This window comes from Arachis duranensis, chromosome 1 (assembly GCF_000817695.3).
Source record: "Arachis duranensis cultivar V14167 chromosome 1, aradu.V14167.gnm2.J7QH, whole genome shotgun sequence".
Classification (NCBI taxonomy): domain Eukaryota; kingdom Viridiplantae; phylum Streptophyta; class Magnoliopsida; order Fabales; family Fabaceae; genus Arachis; species Arachis duranensis.
In genome coordinates, this window is record NC_029772.3 from 69,100,632 (window position 1) to 69,100,933 (window position 302).

Below are 302 nucleotides of genomic sequence, written 5' to 3' on the forward strand. Positions count from 1 at the left end.
TATAAGGCACTATTGAGGAAATGTCCACCAGAGATGTTCACTGAGTGGGACAAGTTGTAAAACTTCTATGAGGGACTCACTCTTAAAGCTCAAGAAGCACTTGATCATTCAGCTGGAGGCTCTTTGCAACTCATGAAAACTACAGAGGAAGCTCAAAACCTCATTGACATGGTGGCCAATAACCAATATTTCTTTGCCCATCAAAGACAACGCCAACCATTACAAAGAAGAGGAGTAATGGAGTTGGAAGGAGTGGATTCAATTCTAGCTCAGAACAAGATAATGCAGCAGCAGATTCAACA